Genomic DNA, 26,778 nt, shown 5'->3' with positions numbered 1-26,778 from the left:
CTAAAATATAGGATGTACTTTACTTTAACTTACAAACCTACATTGTTATTATTTACGGCAGGGACTTTCTATAATAAGATATAGAAAGTCCCGCAGAGCTTTAAGGGCATACGAAACAGTTACAGGGGAGGTAATGGCGTTGCTAACGTAAAATGTTATTTTCGCGACGTCAAACTGAGACATATCGGGAAAAGATGCATTTTTCGACTGATTTTTATCATTCAAACTGATTTAATTTGAAAACGAGTTCATGGACCCCTATTTTTCAAAACGGCATTTTGTTTCATTTTGCAAGGAGATTATGTGACCCAAATTTTATAAAGCTGTAAATAGAGGATTTTTTTTAATTTTGATAAACATGCAGTAAACAATGACGTTTTTTCCCCAATTCATGAACATTTGATAAATTTCAGTTATTTCTGAATAAAAAATTTGCATATTTTTTAGGATATTTATAAAATACAGAAATTACTAATTATTTAACAAGAAACAAATTGTGTTTATCTTTTATAACAAAAAAGTTATGTCTTTCTTTCGAAAAAGAAAATACGGCCACAAATCTTAATTTTGAGCAAATATTCAAAATTTCGACCCCATTTTACTCAAAAAGTAGCACATGAAGGTATATTTTTTATTACATATTTGATTAAATCAGGTAAAAAATAGCCTATATGCAAATTTTCATGAACTTGTAAATACAGGATCAAAACTGTATCGTATGCCCTTAACCCTCTTGCTGCCAAAGGGACATTATATATGGCTTCTACACACAAATCGTGTTGATTGTGTAGAACGTCAAAGCCCATTGTAACGTCACAAGACTTAAGGGCACTGACAACGTCAAAAAAAAGGCGTCAAAAGGGCGATTTTGGCGGCAATGAAGCAAACTGAATAAAATGCTTTAAAAGTAAACTTAAACGAATGTCAAGAAATTATACAGGATCCGATCATAAGCTTGTTAGTACTATAATACCAACTTATTTAACGTGTTTACTAATTATCTGGTTCCTAATTATCTAGTTTGTCATTTTCATGTAAATTGTTGCATTCTTTTGAGAAATTTGTTTTACATTTTTTTTTTCGTACATCTATCATTCAGAATATCTCATATAAATCAAAAATCTTATCCGGCCTTATAAATAATCATGAAAACAGTAACTGTTATACTTGATTACGTTAAATATGTATACACGCTTTATTTAAAAGAACTGGGTAATTTATTTAGGGCTAAATACCTCGATTGAAATCTCCGTTAGGATTTTTTTTGTAAAAGTACACACATGTTAACCGATGTACTTGTATTGACATATACGATATATCAATATATTTTAAGCCTGTTTCATCATGGAAGCACTGCCTTAAATTTTTTTATTTTCATTCGAAATGGGGATGTTAAATTAGTAGTAGACACAATGATTTCTATTCCTATCATATATATATATCATAGATATCCTTTCCCAGTGTCAAACTCTTTTTTCTGGCATTCACCACAGATCTTTTACTTTGTAGGACTCATTGAGCAATAGATTTATTGTATATTGAATATTAGACGTCCTTAATATTACATGAAATATTTGCCACTGAACGTTGAGAAGAGAACAATTTATCAATTAACAGATTCAAAGATATTTCGTGTGTACTTCATCATAGTAAATCAAAATGAATTATTATTGATTCAGGTTCACTTGTAGACAATAGAAATTAATTTTAGAGAATTTCTCTCGGAGTCTCCTAGTTTTTACTGTTTTTTTTTATAATTCGTATTCTCTTAAATTTTGAACAATCAGTGGTGAACGAAATTATAATAAACAGTATAAAAAAATAAGCAAAATGAATATGGATAATAATTTTTATGTAAAAAATATTTCCTCGCCTACCGAAACAAGGATTGAAATCATGATAATTTTAATCTGACACGTTTGATACTTAACAACAAGGAGTAGTACATAGAATCATAAAACAGCTGCTCGGAGATTTTATATATTTTTATGAATTTGCACCTGCTTTGTTTATATTTTCATTTTCATTTAGTGCCGTTGTTTTGCCGTTTATAGAATGATTAAAGAAATTTTTACAGGATTCATACCAATTACCTAATAAAAAAACGAGAATAAATATTTTACTATTTTATAGGTGGTTAAGAATCATTTATGCATTTGACTTGACAAAGATAAAACAAAGTCGCCTTTAAAGCTAGTATAGAAATTGGTATATTATTTTCACTTTATTTTAAGACAAGAAAGAAAATATATATATATATATATATATTCCAATGTAAAAAGTCGTATTTTTAAATAATCTTGTATTAAAAACATCGTTTATGACATTCTCAGAGCATATTTTACTTCCGTAAAATTACTTGTACATCGTTTTCATAATTATGGTTACATTGATTGTTTAATGGGGGGTTGGACTTTATGGCGAAAATGGACTAGATCCACAAACCTCAATGTCAATTATGAATACTTATATTATACCGATAATGTTTTATGGATTGGAAATAGTAATCCCTAGAGGAAGATGTTTAGAAACTTTAAATATCCAATTTAAGAAGTTCTTGAAACAATTGTTATCTTTACCAAAATCAGTAGCAGATCCTGCTATATATATGATTTCTGGGATGTTATCTGTAGAAGCTCAAATGGATGTAAAAAATTTAACTTTTTATGGAAATATTACTAGACAAGGAAAAAAATCTATTGAATGGCAACTAGCGGAAAGGCAATTAAATGTTAAATCTATTAATAGTAATAGTTGGTTTAGTTTACTGAGGAAAATATTTTTGAAATATGAACTTAATGATCCTGCACAATACTTAGTTAATCCAATTAGTAAATACCAATGGAAAAGGGAAATAACTTCCAAAGTTCAAAAATTCTCGAGATTGAGAAGATACTGAATCAAGCAAAACTTTATACCAGTTTAAGATACTTATCAGGACAATGTCATCCAATTGCAAATACAAATACTATTGTGATGATTTTGTATCTATGGTTAAATTGTTTATATTGGTTACAGTTCAACAGAAGCCTTATTGTATATATTTGTATAATACTTTAATAAACATAGAAAAGAGTAAGATGTTTCGCGGGTAAACTTTGGGTCAGGTTCAATGTAAAGGGGTGTTCCTTAGGAAACTCAGATACGAGTAACGAGACACTTTGGTAGAACACCCCTCCTTCAATAATGGCACGGCTACCATTGGGGTATATAAGCAGGAGAGAATCCTAGCTCAGGGTCGATTGTTAGAAGTCTTTGAAGACATAAGACCACGGTACGTAGATATTTGAGATCGCTGTCTCTTATATATATATATTAGATATTGTGTAATTATTACTAAGTGTAATAAAGAACAGGTCGGTGCCTGTTATAAATACGGACTTGTATATTTACAAGCGGAACCGTATTGTACCGTATAGGACAAGTGAGTCTGTGTGACCACCTTGTAAAGTACATAATTGTACAAGAGGAACAAAGACAAGTGTGTAAACTTGTAGGGTACATTATTGTACCAGGAGGACAAGTTTGTTCCTGACCCAGGACAAATTTGTAATAGTACAAATTTGTACCAGTTGTGTATATATAAAGTAGAATTGTATAGATAGTTTATTAGAGATTGCAAAGAGCAGTTGTACATATTTTGGTTCATTGACGTATATATTTGAATAAAGATTATTTGTTATACATTTTGTAAATAGAGCAATTTTGGATCCAGTATCAAACTGGTAACGTACTCATTCTAGAATAGAAACAGACACGTTTACCCTGTGTACACGTTACATAATTTGGTGGCAGCGGTGGGATCCAAATTGTTCATTTTTAAATCCATAGTGAAAGATTATATATCCAAATTTGATCATCTTATTAACTTATATCTTAACTGTCTTGTGAGAATTTACTGTTCACTTTTGCACAGATCATTTTTGTTCAAACTGTTTACTTTTGCACAGATCAAAATTGTCCTGTTAATGTATTAAATTTCCCACGGTTAAATTACGATTATTATTTACATTAGGGATTAATGATCGATAGTGGTACAGGCAAAATTTTGATTGACATTTATTACGTTGTACATTTATGACATTGTGTTGATATTATTATATTGTGAATGCATTAATATATCGCAAATTAAAGTACAAAAATGTCTTTTGACGACGAATTGACAAAACAAATTGAAGGTATGGAAGAGACAAGGTATAGAAACAGTTTTGTTTCGTCTACACCTAAAGATCAGGGTGTTCGTCCAAAAGATTCTTTTATAAAAAGAAATGATTCGGGTCTGGGATCAAGATGGTCCTCATTGTCAAGGAAGGGAGATAATGAAAAAGTTGATTTACCAACATTCAACAACCCGAATATGCACAAAACTGTTAAATTTTCCCAAATTGATTTAAAGGAAGGGGACACTTTGCCTATACCCATAGATAATAGTTACATTAGGGAAAAAGACAAAACTGACAAATCAAAGTACCGACATACTGGTAACACAAATAATTCTGGTGTGAAAATTAAACCATGTCAATATAACGGTAGCACATCATGGACGGACTATTTGTCCCATTTTGAAATGTGTGCACTTGTAAATAATTGGTCGGAAAACCAAAAAGGGTTATATTTGGCGGTATCGCTAATGGGACAAGCACAGGCTGTACTTGGAGATTTACCAAGTGAGAAAAGACAAAACTTTTCCGATCTAGTCAGCGCACTTGAAGAGCGATTCGCGCCTTCTAGTCAAACTGAGTTATACAGAGTTCAGTTTAAGGAAAGACGTAAAAAAGCCAGCGAATCTCTTCCCGAATTAGGCCAGTCAATTCGGAGATTGTCCAATTTGGCATATCCTACTGCCCCATTGGACGTACGTGAAACTCTCGGGAAAGAGCAGTTTATTGACGCGCTCGTTGATTCGGAAATGCGACTGAGAATAAAACAATCGCGACCGAAAGGTTTAAATGATGCCGTGAGACTTGCCGTTGAACTAGAGGCTTACAATAAAGCGGAAAATAACGTGAGAGAGGGACGAGGTTATTTACGGCAAACTAATAACGATGACGAATTAAGTAGGGGAGAAAAGATTACAAATAGTGACTCGCCAAACAAAGACATAGCATCATGGATGCAAACAATGGAGAAAAGTCTAAGTACACTCACGACTGAAATGGCAAAATTAAAATCAAGTGGTACAAAAGTGGGACCTTCTTATAATAAAACGAGATACACCCAAAGTAAGAGGACAAATAAGGATTGTTACAATTGTGGCAAATTTGGTCATTTAGCAAGGGATTGTCGCCTACCCCGAAGAAATAAGAACAATTATAATAGAAATAAGGGGGATGGGACTGTCAAAACATTAATGAAAACTAGAAAACAAAATAACCGTAAGACAAATGAAGGTGCGGTTACAACAGCATCGGAAGATGCTGGTATGTATGTCAAACTAAACCTAGGAGACATTGAAACCAATTTTGTGGTTGATACAGGAGCAACTTTGACATTGGTATCTTCCAAGTTATATGATATGTTGACATTCCCAATTAGAATTTGATAAAATCAAATAAAATACCCAGTCCCTTTTAAAACAATAAGATATTTCCAATTAAAATTTAGATAAAAACAGTAAAATATCTCAAATTTAAAATTTGATAAAAACAATTAAAATACCCATTTCCCCTTAAAAGCATGTTACAGAGCTTCACATGCAGACTGAGCCCCTCACTCTCAGTTTGTATCAGTAAAAACAGTAAAATACCCCAAATTAAAATTTGGATAAAAACAATTAAAATACCCATTTCCCCTTAAAAGCATGTTACAGAGCTTCACATGCAGACTGAGCCCCCTCACTCTCAGTTTGTATCAGTAAAAACAGTAAAATACCCCAAATTAATATTTGGATAAAAACAATGTAAATACCCATTTCCCCTTAAAAGCATGTTACAGAGCTTCACATGCAGACTGAGCCCCCTCACTCTCAGTTTGTATCAGTAAAAACAGTAAAATACCCCAAATTAAAATTTGGATAAAAACAATTAAAATACCCATTTCCCCTTAAAAGCATGTTACAGAGCTTCACATGCAGACTGAGCCCCCTCACTCTCAGTTTGTATCAGTAAAAACAGTAAAATACCCCAAATTAATATTTGGATAAAAACAATGTAAATACCCATTTCCCCTTAAAAGCATGTTACAGAGCTTCACATGCAGACTGAGCCCCCTCACTCTCAGTTTGTATCAGTAAAAACAGTAAAATACCCCAATTTAAAATTTGGATAAAAACAATTAAAATACCCATTTCCCCTTAAAAGCATGTTACAGAGCTTCACATGCAGACTGAGCCCCCTCACTCTCAGTTTGTATCAGTAAAAACAGTAAAATACCCCAAATTAATATTTGGATAAAAACAATTAAAATACCCATTTCCCCTTAAAAGCATGTTACAGAGCTTCACATGCAGACTGAGCCCCCTCACTCTCAGTTTGTATCAGTAAAAACGGTAAAATTCCCCAAATTAAAATTTGGATAAAAACAATTAAAATACCCATTTCCACTTAAAAGCATGTTACAGAGCTTCACATGCAGACTGAGCCCCCTCACTCTCAGTTTGTATCAGTAAAAACAGTAAAATACCCCAAATTAAAATTTGGGTAAAAACAATTAAAATACCCATTCCCCCTTAAAAGCATGTTACAGAGCTTCACGGCATGCAGACTGAGCCCCCTCACTCTCAGTTTGTATCAGTAAAAACAGTAAAATACCCCGAATTAAAATTTGGATAAAAACAATTAAAATACCCATTTCCCCTTAAAAGCATGTTACAGAGCTTCACATGCAGACTGAGCTCCCTCACTCTCAGTTTGTATCAGTAAAAACAGTAAAATACCCCAAATTAATATTTGGATAAAAACAATTAAAATACCCACTTCCCCTTAAAAGCATGTTACAGGGCTTCACATGCAGACTGAGCCCCCTCACTCTCAGTTTGTATCAGTAAAAACAGTAAAATACCCCAAATTAAAATTTGGATAAAAACAATTAAAATACCCACTTCCCCTTAAAAGCATGTTACAGAGCTTCACATGCAGACTGAGCCCCCTCACTCTCAGTTTGTATTGTAAAAACATGTTACAGAGCTTAACATGCAGACTGAGCCCCCTCACTCTCAGTTTGTACCGTAAAAGCAAATATGTTTTGACTGAGCCTCCTCACTCTCAGTCGAACTGAGCCTCCTCACTCTCAGTTTGTATCAGTAAGAATGGATACTTGATACGTATGGTAGGGGACGTTACTATACCCAGAGCAGAGGTATAGTATCTGTGAACCCTAAACACAGATGGAGACTTAACTTCCCATACGTGTACACAAGTATCTAATGCTAACTGATACATAATGTTGTCATGTTTTTCATTTTCAGTCACTGAAAATAATTTTTAAATATAACAACTAAAAGAATAACAAAATCCTTGAATCCAAGTTGCCTGTGTTAAGAAGCGAAATAACTTTTCTATACAATATATCTAATTTTAGGATTGAATAAGATGTTGCATTCTGGTAAACACAGTGTGACAGCAACTCAACTATAGAGTAAAACAAGAAAGTTTCAAAATACAGGGGAGGGTTGAGATCTCACAAACATGTTTAACCCCGCTGCATTTTTGGGCCTGTCTTAAGTCAGGAGCCTCTGGTCTTTGTTAGTCTTGTATCATTTTAATTTTAGTTTCTTGTGTACAATTTGGAAATAAGTATGGCGTTCATTATCACTGAACTAGTATATATTTGTTTAGGGGCCAGCTGAAGGATGCCTCTGGGTGCGTGAATTTCTCGCTGCATTGAAGACCAGTTGGTGACCTTCTGCTGTTGTTTTTTTCTATGATCAGGTTGTTGTCTCTGACACATTCCCCATTTCCATTCTCAATTTTATTTAATCATTATCTTTACAAATTATGACTTGGATGGTGAATTGCCTCATTGAAACTCATACCACATACTCATATCTATCTAACAATGAATTGTTATAAGTTTATTATATGGCAAGCTGTTTTACTATTTATTCCAATTTCAAGATATCTCATATAATTAATAAGATATCTTAAATATAATGTACTCATAAAATAAATAAGATATCTCATATAGCAAATACAATATCTTATATAATCTGTTTTTCTAAGATATCTTATATAATATAGAAGATATTAGATATCTTATATAGTTTATAAGATATCCTATGTAGTATATAAGATATAGTACATATACTTTATCTTCTTAAGTTTATTAGATATCTTATAATAAATTTGAGAATGGAAATGGGGAATGTGTCAAAGAGACAACAACCCGACCAAAATAAAAAAACACAACAGCAGAAGGTCACCAACAGGTCTTCAATGTAGTGAGAAATTCCCGCACCCGGAGGCGTCCTTCAGCTGGCCCCTAAACAAATATATACTAGTTCAGTGATAATGAACGCCATACTAATTTCCAAATTGTACACAAGAAACTAAAATTTAAATAATACAAGACTAACAAAGGCCAGAGGCTCCTGACTTGGGACAGGCGCAAAAATGCGGCGGGGTTAAACATGTTTGTGAGATCTCAACCCCCCCCCCCACCCCCCTATACCTCTAACCAATGTAGAAAAGTAAACGGATTACAATAAGTAACATATTTTATATAAGATATCTTATAAACTATATATGATATCTCATAAGCTTTATGTGATATCTCATAAACTATGTATGATATTGCATGAACTATATAACATATCTAATGAATTATATAAAATATCTAATGAACTATATAAGATATCTTTTTAAACTATTTGATATATCTTATAAACTATATAAAATATCTTATAAAGTTAATGAGATATCGTAAGTTAATGCTTTTCTTTATTAGATATCTTATAAATTATATAAGATATCTTTCATAATATAGAAGATATCATAGATATCTTATAAATTGTATAAGACATCTTATATATTATAGGAGATATCATATATAATTTATAAGATATCTTATAAAGTACATAAGATACCTTATATACAATACGTTTATATAGTAATCTCTCTTTCGTATGGAATCCATGATACACTATAAGGTATTCATTATCTTTGATCATTGGCATTTATTTAAGGATAGTTGTCTCATTTGAAATCCTACCATTTATCATTTTCTTTTAATATGGCTGAGAGATAAATGTAGTTTTCTGTGTAAATAACCAGTGCATTGAGTTGTACGTTCAGGCAAAAAATAAACTTGTAAATTTCAAGAATTAGTATATAAGAATTTATTTTGTAATAAGTTTCAAGAAAGAAAATAAGAAATGAGCAAAAATTTTCCAATTCATACTCAGAATTTACTGTCTTAAACAAATTCTACTGAAATCTGAAGGCGGCAGTACAAGTTCTTCAAGTCTTTAAACATGTCAAATATATACACATGTTTGCCACAGCCAATTATTTGCCTTGTAAGTCTTCATATGAAAAATACCACATTTGGGTCATACAAATGCTAGTCCAGATAAAATCCATGTCGTCTTTAAATTATTTGATAAATGTCTCATTTCTGTTTAGGCTTCACTTCTAATACAACTGAATTTATTCAAAGATGACGTGCTGACAACTCCTCTTCAATTATAATAGCTTGTTCTGAACTTCTCTCAACATACTGAAAAGTAAAAATAACATTTATTATTCCTAAAGTATGCTTGACCTAAAATGGTTTAACTTTATAAATTGTTATTTGGATGGAGAGTCGTCTCATTGGCACTCATACCACACATTTTGTTTGAGTTTAATCAGCCATTCATATGAAAAGTTTAATTTGATAAATTTTGAATTGGTAATTTTTTATAAAAAAAAGATGTGGTATGATTGCCAATGAGACAACTCTCAACAAGAGACCAAATGACCAGAAATTAACAACTGTAGTATAAGCCACAGTATGGCCTTCAACAATAAGCAAAGCCCATACGACATGGTCAGCTATAAAAGGCTTCAAAATTTCCATTGTAAAATAATTCAAACGAGAAAAACTAATGCCCTAATAAAAGTACAAAATAAGGAACAATGACTGAAGGTACACGGCTAAACAATCTCCATGGAATGAGATGTGACACTGCTAATACAACTGCATACCAATTACCATTGACTCATTATAAGTCGTTCCCTTTAAACAAACCTAAAAACAAACATTAACTTGTAAACTATGTTAAAGTTTCAAAGTCAATGAACCATGATCAGGGGTGGGGCTACATTTGTATATATATAATCTCCATGGAAATGATACTTTCAAATGCTAAAACATTTGCATACCAAATATCATTGACTTAACATTAGCAGTTCATCTTAAACTAATCTAATCACAAACTAATACATGTAAACTAAGCAAAAGTTTCAAAGTCAATAGACCATGACTGAGGGGGCGTGCCAAATATTCTCCATGGAATTGAGATGTGCTAATGCTTATACAACTGAAAACCAATTAACATTGGCCTACCACTAATGGTTCCCATTGAACTAACCTAATCACAAACAAATACATGTTAATTTTCAAAGTCTATAGACCATGACTGAGGGGGCAGAGTCAAAAAATCTCCATGAAAATGAAATATGCCAATTGCCTATACAACTGCATACCAAATATCATTGACCTACCACTAGTGGTTCCCCATAAATTGACCTATTCACAACCTAATACAAGGTGGAAACAGCATACCTATGTCTCGCTTTTTGACTCAGTCAAGGCGAGACAAAAAAACAAATATGTGAGACAGCAAAAAATAACTACCACTGAATTACAGTCTCCTGACTAAGGACAGACACATTCATACATATTGTGGTGAGGTTAGACATGTTAGTGAGAAGCACCTAACAGTCCCCAATCTGGGAAAGTTGTGTCAATGTCAGATAAATCCAAAAGGGGAATAAGAGGATGGGGAAGGGGGACCAAAAGGTAAAAATGTGTGTACACAGAGGTGGATTAAAAGGGGCCCTATTTTCTGGGGAGATTTTTGTTGATTATATAGGGAATCACTGTCCCTTGACAGGAGCGGGTCCCCTCTTAGGCATTCAATGGGCCCCCATTGATGAACATTTCTGGATCTATCACTCGTTCATAGGAACTAGACAAAATGAAAAAACAGTGTCTCGCCTACTTTTGCTGTTAGTCCCAGGTTCAACAAAGTACGTTAGGTAAAAATCCAAGCTCAGTTATGTTAAAAACTTGAACTGCAGACTATATGTAATGTTATCTAGAAGAACAAGAGTGCACACGCTGATATGTCTCGCCTTCTTTACTAATCATTGATATTATGTTGATAGTCCTAAGTATCGCCTTCTTTACTAATCATTGATATTATGTTGATAGTCCTAAGTATAGAGCTTTATTAAAAACTGTCACATAAACTTAACATTAACCAAGATAACTAAACAAAGACCAATGAACCATGAAAATGAGGTCAATGTCAGATGAACCATGCCAGGCAGACATGAACAGCTAACAATGCTTCCATACAACAAATATACCCTATCATATTTTAAGAAAAATATGCCTAATTACAAAACCTTAACACTGAGCAATAAACCATGAAAATGAGGTTGAGGTCAAATAAAACCTGTGCGACTGACATATAGATCATAAAATATTTCCATACACCAAATATAGTTGACCTATGGCATATAGTATTAGATAACAAGACCAAAACTCAAACACTTAACTTTGACCACAACCATGAAAATGAGGTCAAGGTCAGATGACACCTGCCAGTTGGACATGTACACCTTACAGTCCTTCCACACACGGAATATACTAGCCCTATTGCTTACAAGAGTGCACACACTGAAATGTTTCGCCTTCTTAACTAATCCTTGATACTAGGCAATATAGGAAAGGTGTACTGACATAAGGCAGAATGGTGGATTAATGTTTGCACCCTCATTGTCAAGAATCAGTCCGGTCGACATTGCGCATGCGTGAATTCAGATACCCTACATGGATACAATCGTTATATAGAAGTTGTATGGAAAATAATCTTTAACAGACGATATTCGATTTTCTTCTCAGTTCTTTTCTTCACTGTTGAGATCACCACAATCCTTAATGTGTCTTCTTTTTAATGATATAAATTATTTTAAATTAATGTTTAAACTTAATGCAACAAATTTAGATTTTTCTTAAAAGGATGTCAAATGGCTTACATTTGCCGTTATTCTTGCAGAAAATGTCATTTTTAGGAAAAGTGGTCAGTTTTGAAAAAATAAATAAAATACTTTTACTGATGACATTCCTTACCTGTTGAGACCAAGAGAAAGATGAAAAGTTATAGTTTAAAGAGGTGTAGTTTATTTTTAAATTGGTTAATGTCTACTTGCACCAAATTTGATTTAAAAGTAGGCGATTTTAAGTTTTTATTCTATCAATTTCTATTTGACAACAGGATACATTGTTTGTGTAAACAGATAGCAGCCTGTTACACAATCTTATTTATACAGTCACGCTGAGACATAATAATTCATGTGATATAGTTTAAACGACGTTTTGTATTGACTATGTTTAGGGCTGAAGGAATTACAAAACACTAAATAATATGAAATTCACGTTTTTATAATTGAAGTTAATTTTAATCAAAGTTTTTGTTTGTGTCTGTTTTCACGTGCTTATAACCGATATTAAATAAAGTATGAGGATGCAATCGTAATCTAAACGCATTGTATTCAAAAGATGCACGTACAGCTGAGTGTTTTATCAATACACAATCACTTTTTTTTTAATTAATGGGATTAAATTGCTTCTATTCATATTTGGTAATAAAAAAAAAGAAGTTCAGCAGTAGCTGTATGATTGCATATTGTCAATGAGACAACTCCTCCAGTGACTATAGTTGCATTTTAACTGGTCCTTTTGGCTCTTTTTCGTAACAATACTTGTATAACCTTTTTAATGCTATTTTTATCACGATTTCAATACACAATCTTAAAGGAGAACAATTCTGTTTCGTCGCGATTTAACAGTGCATAAATCAGCATATAGAATGCATCTGAATTCGACTACTTGATACGGCAAGTTAAAATCAGATAACAGATCTTTCATCAAAACTAAGTTTCTGTTATTAATTTCCTAAAACCAAGGATTTGTATAGTGTAACTATACAAATCCTTGCTAAAACTAAATATACGAATAATGTGTGCCCACAATACATTAGAAAGTTAACACCTTTCAAGACACGTTTTACCATGATGATATAAAATAAAGAAACTTGTTGGTGACTTAAATAATCGAAACTAACATATATCTCTAAATACAACAGTATTCTTGTATAAATTGAAAATAAACTACTGTTTATAGAATTGCTTTGTCATTTTATTTGATCCCAAGCTCTTCAACTGAATTAAAATTCGTTGAACCGAAACAATATTAAATAAAAAGTCAATAATTTCATAAAAAACCCGATAACGATTGTTAGCTTTGAACAGGTACTTGCATGACAATTAACATGTCAGCTTCAGGCTATATACCTGTGGATATATGGTGGAAACGATGCTGGAAGCTTGTACTATTTGATTGAAACCAGGAAAGGGTCAATAAATATGACATTTCCGAGATTTCATTTTCAGACATAACTTTATTTAATTTTATAATTTTAACGGGATGACCTACTCTCCACCCACGAAATTCACAGGCTACTACTATATAGGGTTCTGTAAACTTTAATTGAATAATTTGGCTATCATAATGTATGAAACACTTTCTTTTCCTTCATAAATGATTTAAACAGAGCCATAGATATATGTAAACTACTTATTTATATCTCTGTTTAACTTAGAAGTTAATACGATAATTTACAAAATAAGACGAGGTGGTATGATTGGCAATGAGAATGGAAACGAAAAATGTGTAAAAAAGATAGACAACAATCCGACCAAAGAGCAAAAAACGGCCCAAATCCACAAATTGGTCTTAAATGCAACACAAGAATATTCCGCGTGCGCTAGTTTGCCCCTATACACAAAATTGTTAACTATATTTCAGCAAAAAGAACGCCACACCAAACTCCGTAACATAAATGAACCAAAGTTTAAAAAAAAAAAAAAACTTGCACGCACGCACACACACAAGACTAACAAAGGCCAGATGTTCCTTACTTGGGACAAGCACAAAAATGCGGTGGGTTAAACGTGCTATATAACAGATCTCATGTTAAATGTCGAAACAATGAAAATAGGGGGAAACCCAATTTAACGAACTGGTATATGCTTAATCAATAACACCAAGAAAATAAATATTTCAGACAGCAAGAAACGACAACCACATAGTTACAAGTAATTTGTTCCTGGCTTTATAAAACGGAACTAGAAACCGTGATATTCAGTGGGGTTAAAATGTTTGTGAGTGCTCAAATATATATGTGGTATGAAAGCACAACACACGACAAAACTGTTGAAATTAGTAGAAAAGGCTTCCTTGTCAGATTGGTATGAAACTTATGTACAGAATACAAAAGATCTAAAGTACCGATTTGAAGATAAATTATCCACCAGTACACATCCAAAAAAATATTTAAAAAAAACAAAGAGATGTGGTATGATTGCTAATAAGACAACTATCCTCCAAAGTTCAAATGAAGTGGACGTATTTAATTATAGGCAACCGTACGGCCTTCAACAATGAGAAACACATACCTTTTAATCGGCTATAAAAGGCCCCAACATAAAAAAAATATAAAATTATTCAATTGAGAAGACTACATTCATAACAAAACAATTTACGAAAAGAAATATGACCGACATTAACCAACAACACTTTATTTTACTCGAGGAATTGTGTTAATATCCGCACTCAAAGTATACTGTTAAATTTAATAATTTTGAACTGTCGATGAATGTTTGAAATTAAATAAAATGAAAGACATTTCGAATTCTTGAGGTACCAGTTATAGATATAGGAAGATGTGGTATGAGTGCCAATGAGACAACTCTCCATCCAAGTCACAATTTGTATAAATAAACCTTTATAGGTCAAGGTACGGTGTTCAACACGGAGCTTAGTCTCACACCGAACAGCAAGCTATAAAGGGCCACAAAAATTACTAGTGTAAAACCAACGGTCTAATATATATATAAAAAAATAGAAACACTTGTGAATCACATAAACAAACGACAACTACTGCACATCAGATTATATGAATAAAAAAAGAATCGTAAGACAACAGCCTTTCAGCCAATTACATGTGAAATAGTTGTACTAAAATTTCAATTACATTTCAGTCAGTTTGATGCTGAATTCATTTTAAAAAATAATATCTATTTTTATTTATATGCATCTTAGGCCGTGTTCACATTGACCTAAACTCGGTGTTGTGTTAGTGTAACTCACACATAAACTAAACATCATTACGTTCTCATTGATAAAACTCAATGTTTACATGTAGTGTTAATCATGTTTTGTCTACATGCAGTCGATAGTCGATGTAGGCCTTGTGTAGGTTAAGTGTACACAACACTAGGCATTTAGAACTTTAATTTTCCCATGTATATTTAAAAAAGAAGCGATTTATATATAGAATTGATACTTATAACACTTATTAAGTTATTAATAAAGTTCTTTGCAGAAATATTTGTCTAAACTTGATATATTTATTTGTTATATTTTTTTTACGTAGCCTTATTAACCCCTTATCAAGACTCATCCATCATCATTGCCGAACACATAATTCATTTGAAAAGGTCTTCCCGAATCGACTGGACGTACGCACTGACAGAAATATTTGCCACTGGTCTTTACTCAAACAACGATTCACTCATAAATGCATTACTGAAAAAGGGTGAGGCTAATTGTTTGTTTGTGCAGTGTCTCAAGTCCGTTAAAATACAGTTAGAAAAAACCATAACCCCCTCCTTTTGCTAAATACTCCTTGGAGAAAAAATACCATTTAAAACAAACAGAAAAGATAGAAATGTAGTGATCCTTAACATCATAATTCTATTTCTTCGTCTGGTCTGTAAGCTAGCTGATGCAGTCTACGTTTTTAATGCGTAATCGAGACACCTTTAAACTACTGCAAATCATCCAAAATGACTTTCGTAAAGGAGCAACCACTTTATTTAAAAAAAGGGGTTAAAAAAAGGGGGGAGGGGGTCTGAGTCAGAATTTTTTCTCGGGCGAAAGTTTTTTTTTTCTTTTTTCTATGGTACCAATTCAATATTTGACACTATAATGTATGGGCAAACTTTGGATTCAGAATATTTGTGCATTCTAATCATCTGTATGACCCGATTTAAAAAAAATCAAATTGTGGTAAAATCACCCCCCCCCCCCCCCCCCCCCCCTGTTTTTTAAAGTCAAATTGCCGTTCCCTAACTGCTACAAAAGTTGTTTGAAAATTTGAATTTTGTTCTACTTAATGAACATTTAAATGACATATAGTTTACAAGTGTGAACAAAACTTATGTACAGGTAGCTAAACAAGGTGTATAGATGTGAACAAATTTAATGTGAAACTAGTGTGCATTACATTAAACCAAATGTAAACATGTTTACTGTACACAGCGTTTGGTGTGAACACGGCCTTACATTTACCAATTGAGATCAAACATCGTGAGACGTTTTAACTAGGACTTATAATCTTCTTTAGAAGTCCCGGGTTTCAACATAGATCGAAGATCTCTCCGGCCTTCAATCAATTTAACAAACTGCAACAAAATACAGAAAACATGATTCGAAATTATCTTAAAGATAACATCTGGTATTGGTTTTCACTGAAATTATCTTTACAAAACAGCGGGTGTTCGACCCCTCAATTGTGCGTCTTATCGCACATGTCAAATTTTCAAGTAACCTCATGTGGAGCGAGGATGGGTTATCGTCCTTGTCGATACAATTAATTGTTATCAAATTGAGTTATCTCCCTTAAACCGGACAGATTCTTGGCAATGATTTATATAGATATGGTAACCGGCAGTTGAGTTGACCGGCGGTTGTGTTAACCGGCGGTTGAGTTAACCGGTGAAAAATCCCAGTATGGTTACAATTATCTATATTTAGCTAATGTTCATGTTACAGTAAACTTTTTAACATGTTACGGTAAACATTTTTACATGTTACGGTAAACATTTTTACACTATACGGTAAACATGTGACCTGATGATATAACCATATTTGGGCTTTAGCATTGGATAAAGGGTGTTTTAATAATTTAAGAAGTACATGGTAATCATTTAGTCTTGATCTTTGGCTTATGATCCACCTAAATATCAAGTCTTGGAATAGTATTTCATGGTTGTTATGTGATCTTGATTTTTGGCTTATGATACACCTAAATATCAAGTCTTGAAATAGTACTGCTGATGACACAATGTAGGAACACTATGTCTACCTATGGGTCAAAAGTCACAGGCCTGGACAAAAGTTTATTACATTGCAATCAGAATAGTAGGTATGTGATGTGCCAGATAAATGAAGACAGGTTAAATTCCCTGTCATGTGCATTGGAAGTCATTTTCATATCGTTCAATTTTAAAAAAATATCCTATCAATTTAAAATATATGTTGTATTTTCAATTAGATATCTTATTTAATTTGAAATTAATAACATATTAGATATATCATACATTTAAAACATATTTTTTAAAGTAAATATTTGCATACTTTGTAAACCTCAAATTAAAATAAGATATGACATAATATAACAAGAATGTGTGTCAAAAACTACCTAGACCAAAAACCTGAACTTTGCACTATCATTTTCTATTTTCAGTGGACTGTGAAATTAAGGTCAAAACTTTAATTTTGTAATAAAACTAGAAGGATCATACCATGGGGAACATGTGTACTAAGTTTCAAGTTGATTAGACTTCAACTTCATCAAAAATTTGTAAGGGTTCCGCGGAACCCAGTGTCTCGCCTTCTTTTGCTGTAAATGGCAGGCTCAACAAAAATGAGGGAAAAAAATCAATAAAAATATTCCTCTTGATACTATCTTTTGAATGTAAGAAGCTTCTGTACAAGTTTGGTAAAAATCAAGGATAGTTAATGAATCTAATAAACGTTTTGAAAACTTTAACTGCAGACTGTATGTAATGTTAACTGGAAGAAAATCTAAGTCCATTTAAAAGTAAAATACAGAAAAAATGGAGTTATCTTTTTACAAAATTTACTTCTGGATACTATCTTATGATTATAAATTATGAATGTAATGTAATATTTCCCTGCCGAAAAAATTAAGTCCATTTAAAAGTCAAAATGAAAGTAAAATATGGAAAAAATGGATTTATTTTTTAACAAAATTTACTTCTGGATACTATCTTATGATCATAAACAAGTGTCTGTCCTAAGTTTGATTCCAACCAAGGATATTTTAAGAAAGTTATTAAAATTCAAAAAACTTTAACCACAGAGTGAATGTAACGTTTCCCTGCAGAAAAAAACTCAGTTCATTTATAAGTAAGATACAAAATTTACTTCTGGATACTATCTTATGATCATAAACAAAATTCTGTCCAAGTTTGGTAGAAATCCAGTATAGTTTAAGAAAGTTATTAAAATTTCTAAAACTTTAACCACAGAGTGAATATTTGTCGACGCTGTGGACACCAATGTCGACGGAATGTAGGATCGCTTAGTCTCGCTTTTTCGACTAAAGTCGAAGGCTCAACAAAAAGTACCTTGACCAAAAACTTAAGTAACCTGTCAGAAAGCGGGACGGACGGACGAATGGACAGGTGAACAAATGGATACACAGACCAGAAAACATAATGCCCCTCTACTATCCTAATTGGGACATAAAAAACATAATGCCCCTCTACTATCCTATGTGGGACATAAAAAACATAATGCCCCTCTACTAGCATAGGTGGGGCATAAAAAAACTACATTTTTTTATTTAAATTGCAAGTCACAATTTATAAAGTCATAGGCGAATCAAGGGGGGGAGGGTTCCGTGTTTTGGGAAAAATTTGGTTGATTATATAGGAAACCACTGAAGCATTCTGTGTTATGTGTGGCGTCATATCATTTTCATATTGACCATCAATATATGATTTAAAAGAAACATAGCGTGATGTCAGTACTATTGATTTATATAATTTTCAAGTCGAGACAATAAACAGAATGCAAACCTACCTTGTATGAGGTACAAATGTCCTGTATAAACAAAACTCTGGAAACCTTGTGGTACTACATCATGTACAATCTTAGTCTGGTTCGATATCTGCAATAAAAACATAATCATGACTGTTGCTGCTAAAAGTTAAATTTGTTTATACAGTTTTAAACCGAGATATATTATGTAATTTGTCTAACAAAATGATTGTGTGCTAATATTTTTTTTAATGATTACGATGTTTAAAGTTTTTATCCCCCCCCCCACCCCACCCCTCCAAACAAAAATGGGCGAACGAACTCAGGGTGAATGGACCCTATACCAGAAATATTGGAACATGACTTCAAACATTTTTCCACAATTGATGTAATTGATTCACAAAACTTGGCAAATTGATAATTATTCCTGACATGTTTCACCTTCAAAATATCTAGAATCTTTCCTTTTGAGGGTTACACTAATGACTGGACCGAATGACAGGACCAAATGAAAAATGCTAATAACTTTTTCGTTTCTTGAAGGATTGATCTCAAATTTGAAACATAATAAGGTTTCATCATTTGATATATAGATTTAAGAAAAAATAAATAAAAAAATTGTAAGAAACTTTAGAAAACGTGACATTACCAAATTCTGATAATGACAGGACCAACATCGAGAATGACAGGACCAAATAAAAATGCTAATAACTTTTTTATTTTTCAAAGAAATTATCTCAGATTTGAAATATAAAATGATATGTCATATTTTGACACCAAAATGTTATAAAAAATGTAAATTTATTTTCAAAAACTTTCAAAAACGTGTATGACCAACTCTGATAATCTGTAAATGACATGACCAACTTTGACAATGACAGGACCAAGTAAAAATGCTAATAATTTTTTTCATTTTTCAAAAGAATTATCTCAGATTTGAAACGTAAAATGATATGTCACATTTTAAAATATTTATGTTATAAAAAGTATAGATTTATTTTCAAAAACTTTCAAAAACGTAACATGACCATCGCTGACTGACAGGACCAACCTCGACAATGACCGAACCCTTCGAACCAGATGAAATTGCTAATTTCTCTTTTATTTCTCAAAATATTTCTATGAAATTTAAAATATGTGAAGAATAGATTATACCATTTTATACATACATATTTAGAAAAAGGTATAAAATGCTTGCTGAACTGTGACCTGGTTAACGTTGTCAATGACAAGACAATCATCGCAATTAATGACAGGACAACTTAAAAATGCTAATTATGCATAACATTTGTCAGAATATTCCTCTCAAATTTGAATAATGACAATTTAGACCATTTTGCACATCATATAAGAAAACTATAGAAAAAAAACGTATTGAAAGCTTGTGGTTGTGTGACCTGACCAACATCAGCTATGATCTGGCCGATGATAAATCATAATTTCTTTCTTATTTTACTGAAATTGTTCAATTTTGATCCATAATTAATAAGATATATCTTATAAATTCAGGAAAATATATTCTATGGTGGTTAAATATCTTGACCTAGCTACTAAACGTATGTTGACGGAGAGTCACAGGACAAAAAGACACGAGTGCTCACTATATTTAAGAAAGTCTTTTAAGGTAGCACAATACAAAGATTTTATAACTCCAACTACCAAGTTTTAAAATGCTGTAACTTTCTTAAAATTGCTTGAAAATTTATAAAGGTGGTAGTTTTGGATAGCTAACAGATTACTCTTTCAAATAAATGCAATGTTAGCATTATGCAACAATTATGTAACCAATTATAATGTTAACGGTGTCTAAAATATTTTTCACCACATTTCCACTTTCAAATGAAATTAGCTTCTGCATAGGTATCCCTAGAGGCTTGATTTTATTATATGTTGTTCCTATGGTCATTATCTACAAAAGGGTGTCTCAGATTTCAGATAGAATGTATAGAACAAATTTTGCACCTAATTAAACATTATCTTCTTTTATGTGGTTAGGATGTTTCACTAATTGGAGATTTATGAGAGAAAAGAATACAATAGAGACAATCTGAGACACCCTTTTGAAGCCCATGATGTGTTGATTAAGATTTCGTTAAAATTTTCTGTATAGTTAAAGAGATGAAAGAGCTAAATTCATTCAAGTGACCTTACCCAGATTTTGCCACTAATTACATAATAATTGATTACATAATGATTGCATAATAAAAATATTACATTCATTTAAAAGATTAATCTTTTATCTATCTATATGTACCTCTTTTATTATTTTCTATGCATTCATAAGAAAGTTACAGCATTTCAAATGTTAGTGATTGGAAGTAAAAAAATCTTTGTATTGTGCTACCTTAAGAGATCTTTCAAGAAATATTTATATGTTATAATATCTGCTGTTGTTGAAATATTTATATGTTATATTATCTGCTGTTGTGTTTTTTCTATGGTCAGGTTGTTGTCTCTTTGACACATTCCCCATTTCCATTCTCAATTTTATATAATCAGTTTTTAGTTTAAGAGATAGTTCATTAAACTATAGATTAATTAAGATTTATTGAATAATCATCATAATATTTCTTGACATCATGAAGCCCAATTTAAGCCACTTTGGAAAGGTATCAAACTTTTTAAAGAAGTCCGTGAAAATGTTTGATTCAGTTACATAAATTTTATGAAAATATTTAAAACTACCAAGAAATCATGCATGCAAGAGTCGGGCATACTTCAAGACATGTTTATTTATTTATTTATTATGAGGGGGGAAATTATCAAGATATACCCTGCATATACTCAAGCATACATGGAAATAATTATTTACTGTTCTGAAAATATTAATAAAACAACGACATGAACTATTATGTGATTTTTATTACTGTCATCACAATCTTTATTGAATTTATCAACTTATTTATGGCTTATGTCACACCTTTTGTTTGCTACCTTATAATTGTTTTCAGACGTGTCAGATTATGACCGGTAATTAATATACAAAGTATTCTGAATAAATGAATGAATGAATGGTCTTTATTCTCATAAACCAAATACATAGTTACATAAATAAACATATAGTTGTACTAACCAGTAGGACAGACTTTCACAGAAATATATAAATCTACAAAGTTTCTCAAGCTCAACAATTTACCAATAAAAAGTTCAAATAACGCGTTGGGCGTTCGCAGACCTAACGTTTTCCCCAAGTTATGTTTTCCCCTTATTTTCTTAAAACTTATTCATTCAATCTCAATGTGTGCTCTTTTTTTTTATTATTATTATAAATTTCAACCAGGATTTCTATAGAAAAACTTTAGTCATTTCACGTTTTCGCAAAATTGATGTTTTAAAAGATGAGATCTTATTATATTTTAAATCTGACATAATTTCTTTTCAAAATTAAAAATAGTGAATAGCATATTTATTTGGTCCTATCTATCTATCTTCATATTTCCGCACTCAGTCACAACTTTGACTATTACGTGTCGAGGTCACATTACAGCAAACGTTTAACATTTTTTTCCTATATTATTCCTATCTTTATCTATAAAATGCTTAAATCTGATTATATCTCAAATTTCCGAGAATTTTTTTTTAGAAATAAAAAGTAATTAGCAATTTCACCTGGTCCTGTCAATGTCGAGGTTGGTTATGTAAGTCAGCGATCGTCATGCCACGTTTAAACTTTTTATATTTTCTATAACATTTTTGTTTCAAAATATGACATATCATTTTATATTTCAAATCTGAGAGAATTCCTTTGAAAAATAAAAAAAGTTATTAGCATTTTGATTTGGTCCTGTCATTGTCGATGTTGGTCATGTCATTATCAGAGTTCGTCATGTCACGTTTTCTAAAGTTTCTTACATTTTTTTTCATTTTTTTTCTTTAATCTATTTATCAAAGATGAAATCTTATTATATTTCAAATTTCAGAAAAATATTTTGAGAAACAAAAGAGAAATTAGCAATTTCATCTGGTCCGGTCATTGTCCAAGATGGTCCTCTCAGCCAGCGATGGTCATGTCACGTTTTTGAAAGTTTTTGAAAATAAATTTACATTTTTTATAACATTTTGGTGTCAAAATATGACATATCATTTTATATTTCAAATCTGAGATAATTTCTTTGAAAAATAAAAAAGTTATTAGCATTTTTATTTGGTCCTGTCATTCTCGATGTTGGTCCTGTCATTGTCAGAATTTGGCAATGTCACGTTTTCTAAAGTTTCTTACAATTTTTTTATTTATTTTTTCTTAAATCTATATATCAAATGATGAAACCTTATTATGTTTCAAATTTGAGATCAATCCTTCAAGAAACGAAAAAGTTATTAGCATTTTTCATTTGGTCCTGTCATTCGGTCCTGTCATTCGGTCCAGTCATTAGTGTAACCCTCATTTTGACCATTTTATGCAATAAAATCATATTAGTTATATATATGTTGAAATATGACATATTACAAATGTATAACATGTTATAGAAAACTTACCTTTTTTATTTATAAAATTAAAGATGTCCATTAAATATGAGTACAAACTATATCATCACCCCTCAGTTCAAGATATAAGCAAATTCTAACCAAGACAATAGAATTTCCCTCCAAAAAAGACATGTGACTTATTGAACCAATCGTTATAAAGAAGAGAGAGTTGTGATACCCCAAACTTGTAAAACCTAAACAGTTATAACAAACCTAACTCATTGGTCCATGAAGACAATCACTAGTGCATGACTTGAAACTACTCAATAAGCAACTTAGAATTAAAAATATTAACTCATCAGATATACTATCTAGCATGTTTAGAATATTGTTATAAAAATAATTAATAATTAATAATTGTTAACCTCAGCTAGTCTGTCTATAAGTTTATTCACTGGAAGTTTTGCCAGTTTCATGAAATATGGGGCAATCATTATCTGATTCAATTTTTTTTTTATCTGCATCTGTATCTGCAGAAATATTGCATACAAGTGTTATGTTTTACCAAAAGATTACATCCCAGCTCCTTTGTTCTAACAGGGGTAATCTGAGACGGATCACCCCTCCCAGACCACCCCAGTTTGAGTTTCTATGTTGTGCATGCTTTCCTTTGTTCTGTAACATTTTGGCAGGAATGTCAAATCCACTATAAAACTTAATTAATTATACGGAGAAGAATAGATCTAACAAATTCATGTCGAAAAAATCCAGTGTATATGGACTATATGCTGGGATTCGAACTCATGCAAGACCTTTGGCATATCAAGCCACAACACATATACCACTACACGGTACCAGGACGACTGGATACGAACTAATAATTAACAAACTTAAGGAAGCAATATTTTTTAAAGTGGGCGGAGTTGGCAGACCTTAATTCATTGGGGTTTAAACATTTTTCGTTAATAAGTTCAGTTTTCAGACTGATTCTTCAATTTGATTTACACTTCAAAAGTGGGGCGGGTAGGGCGTAGCGAGTTATTTAACAGTGTGCACATTTTTTATTTCATTTCAAATGGACAGAAAAAATATTACAATAATTTCTTTTAATTATAACGTAGAAAACAATGAAACACGTTGATGATGTTACGGTCACATGACTAAATTATGTATATGGGCTGATAACAAAATAACGTCAGCCAATCAAAAGACATATGTTACATCCAAAATTAAATTATTAGTACATGTATCTTAAAAACACTGCAGCTGCTAATAAAGTAAATTGGACAAGTTAAAATAGAGGTCTATTCATTTTGTTTTCTTTTCTTTTATAGAATAGAATAGAATAGAATATCTTTTATTTCCATAAGAGGTACCCTCAAGGGGCATAGTGCATATAGATATAGGAAGATGTGGTGTGAGTGCCAATGAGACAACTCTCCATCCAAATAACAATTTAAAAATTTAACCATTATAGGTTAAAGTACGGCCTTCATATACATTCATGACAATATATAGTTACAAACAATTACAAATACAATAAAGCAAAACAACAAAACAGTATGCTTTAAAAAGTTAGACATTTTAAATATTACTTACAGTATCCCAGTGTTATCTATAATACTAAAATTACGAGGTCCAATTTGTCAGCCGTCATCACGCAAAAACGACGAATTAAAGAATTCAACTTTATATATAACTAATATAGTACAAAGGTGTAGATTAAAAATTACACCACTCAAGGCCCTTTTGTTTTCCACGTAATTAATATTGCCAATAATTAAGAAGTTCCGGATCGAGTCCAATACCGATACCAATAGTATTATTCATCTGTTACCTATTACCTTATCTGTACGTTTCGCATTTGACAGGCGCACCACCAAACGGTGTATTCAGGATATGCTATATATATATATATACACGGGTCATAATCACAGGGTTGACACCTTTTGTTTTCCAAATAATTAATATTACCAATAATTGATAAGTTCCAGTTAGACGGGTTCAAACAGAACGATTTGAAAGCATAGATAACTGTGATAACTATCTTATAATCGGCATGACTTTATCAGATGACAATACTATTTACAAAAATAAGTCTTGCGCATAGTTATATACTTTAATTCAGTCACGGACCCGCGATATCACGGGTGTGTTCTAGTATTATAAATGTTTACTCAAGGCAGGTGTTTTCTTTTATGGCACTGGCTACGGTTACATGGAAATGTAACAATAATAAAAATATTATTGTTACATTGGAGACTAATTGCCGGAATGCAAAGTTGGGTGAGGAACTGATTAATTGCGAGTGTAACAATAATTATTGAGGCTACGGTTACATTGCGTTATTGTTACATGAAAAAAAAACGGCAATGTACGATGGGACTAGTAATATGTACTAAATATAAAATAAAAGTAGGTATTTTATATTTATAATACATACAATTTTTACATACAAATTCTTTATTTATTTTTATTTACAATGACAGTTTCTACATATCCAGTAAGTGGGTTTTGGTGCATTTTAAAGTCCGACACATTTTTTTTTTATAAAACCTCTCCAAACAATATTTGTATATAGGTATATAGATAAGATTTAAAAAAAGGGAAAACAGTTACCTTTGGTTTAGGCTCCATCTGATTTTGAAACTAAATAACGTCCTCAATGAATACATGTATACAGAAGTTCACAGTTAGCAAACTTTGCTTTTGGTATATCATTTTTTCAGTACTGCGTTTGTATAGTTGTATAAAATGTGTGTCTTGTTATTAAATCAGTTTCGTTTCAAACCAATCCAAAGTTTTAAATGTTTCACCAAAAAATAAATTGGTAATATGAATCTCTTCATCCTTTGTTCAAGGTATAATGACAGTTATGAGAGTAGGTGTGCAGTTAAATACTGAGAAAGGGACAGCCCGACTCGGTTCCCAACAACAAACCATTGAACTATAATTTTCGCCTTTGACACTACTTTATTATCAGAAGTAAAATTGAGAATGGATATGGGGAATGTGTCAACTTAAAAGCGACAACAACCCGACTATAGAGCATACAACAGCCGAAGGCCACAATGGGTCTTCAATGTAGCGAGAAACTCCCGCACCCAGAGACGTCCTTCAGCAAGCCCCTTGACAAATATGTATACCAGTTCAGTGATAATGGACGCTACGATAAACTCCGAATTATACACAAGAAACTAAAATTAAAAATCATACAAGACTAACAAAGGCCAGAGGCTCCTGATTCGGGACAGTATCTTAAAGAACATAAAAACCATTAATACGAAAAACTATTCAAACACAATTTGT

At 31.9% G+C, this 26,778-nt stretch overlaps 1 long non-coding RNA gene across 1 annotated transcript; it reads right to left on the bottom strand.

The window, feature by feature from the left end:
• Positions 1–9,260: 9,260 nt before the first annotated feature.
• On the bottom strand, positions 9,261–23,639 carry LOC134719839 (uncharacterized). Its single transcript, XR_010107719.1, has 3 exons — positions 23,539–23,639; positions 19,105–19,192; positions 9,261–9,654 (listed from the first exon to the last, which is right to left on the bottom strand). It is a non-coding gene; the product is annotated as an uncharacterized LOC134719839 (long non-coding RNA).
• Positions 23,640–26,778: the final 3,139 nt, after the last annotated feature.

Source organism: Mytilus trossulus, chromosome 5 (assembly GCF_036588685.1).
Source record: "Mytilus trossulus isolate FHL-02 chromosome 5, PNRI_Mtr1.1.1.hap1, whole genome shotgun sequence".
Classification (NCBI taxonomy): domain Eukaryota; kingdom Metazoa; phylum Mollusca; class Bivalvia; order Mytilida; family Mytilidae; genus Mytilus; species Mytilus trossulus.
Note: the sequence above shows the minus strand (reverse complement) of the source record. Positions and strands in the feature narration are given on the sequence as shown.